The sequence below is a fragment of the Vulpes vulpes genome, chromosome 6, assembly GCF_048418805.1.
Source record: "Vulpes vulpes isolate BD-2025 chromosome 6, VulVul3, whole genome shotgun sequence".
Classification (NCBI taxonomy): Eukaryota; Metazoa; Chordata; class Mammalia; order Carnivora; family Canidae; genus Vulpes; species Vulpes vulpes.
In genome coordinates this window covers 84,160,626-84,161,773 of record NC_132785.1, presented here as the reverse complement: position 1 = coordinate 84,161,773, position 1,148 = coordinate 84,160,626, and the positions used below count along the sequence as shown (strand labels likewise).

Below are 1,148 nucleotides of genomic sequence, written 5' to 3'. Positions count from 1 at the left end.
ATCCTCCACCTGGAAATTCTAACTCTAGACCTTTCATGTGGGAGATTTCAATCATAAGCACCTGTAGTCCAGGGCTGCCATACCTTCATCAACTTAGGTTTCTAGCTTCTCCATTAATAGGTCAAATTGGTTCAAAAAGGGTTGGCTGGGACTCCAATAAACACAATGTATGATATCAGGAATAAAGGAAAGTTTAAAGAAATAGAAGAGCACTTACCTCAGATATTTTAGAAGTCTTTCCAAGTCTTCCCTATCAAACTAATTTGAAACAAATTCCAAAATTAAATTAAAAAGTATTGAGAATCAGATTTTCAAAACCTTTAAAAAATATTCCAGCATAAACATAGCAGCTGATTAAAGTCAGTTCATTAAGCCCTACTTGTTAAAAACAAAAATGGCTAGTTACAAAGCAGAACCCAAGTAAATGGCAAGAAATCAATTTAAAGGAAGTAAAACAGGCAGCAGAATATTATCAGAAAAAAATAAAAGAAATACGAAGGAAAAAATAAAATGTTTCACATCAGTTCAAACTGAATAGCCTATTCATAATAGCAAACTCTTCCAAGGCTAAGAAGGGAAAGCCCTGTTCAGTTTATTTTTTTAACTTACTTTTTACTTTTTCCCTGTTCAGTTTAAACCATCCTAAAATATATAAGACTACAATTAATGCTGATAGTGTAAACTGGTAAAACATTGGAAACGTTAAGAATAAAGCCCAGCAGGCCAATTTGGGGCTCCAACAATGCCAAACCTCCAAAAATCTAATTATTATTTTATTATATCTGCTGCTATCACAAGGCAATAAAAATAAAGCCTGTAGTGCTTGCTTTGTCAGCATATATACTAAAACTGAAACAATACAAAAAACATTATTGTAACCCCTGTGCAAGGATGACATACAAATTCTTAAAATGTTTCATATTTTTCTAATTTTCAAAAAAAAGGAATTTAAGAAGGATGAATCAGGAGCTAATGGGATTAGTTACATATAGGGGCTAAGTGGGAACAGAGTGGAGGGATTGTGGAAAGGGTTGACTCTTTTCTGAATATATATTTATATGTAGTTTTGACATTGACTGAATCATGTTGTTTTTATGTACTCAAAAAATAAAATTTAAAACACTAGGAAAATAAAACTGCAAATAACA

At 32.0% G+C, this 1,148-nt stretch overlaps 1 non-coding gene across 1 annotated transcript; it reads left to right on the top strand.

Annotated features, from left to right (window-relative positions):
* The first annotated feature begins 819 nt into the window (after positions 1-819).
* LOC112921489 (U6 spliceosomal RNA) lies at positions 820-926 on the top strand. Its single transcript, XR_003235250.1, has one exon. It is a non-coding gene; the product is annotated as a U6 spliceosomal RNA (small nuclear RNA).
* Positions 927-1,148: the final 222 nt, after the last annotated feature.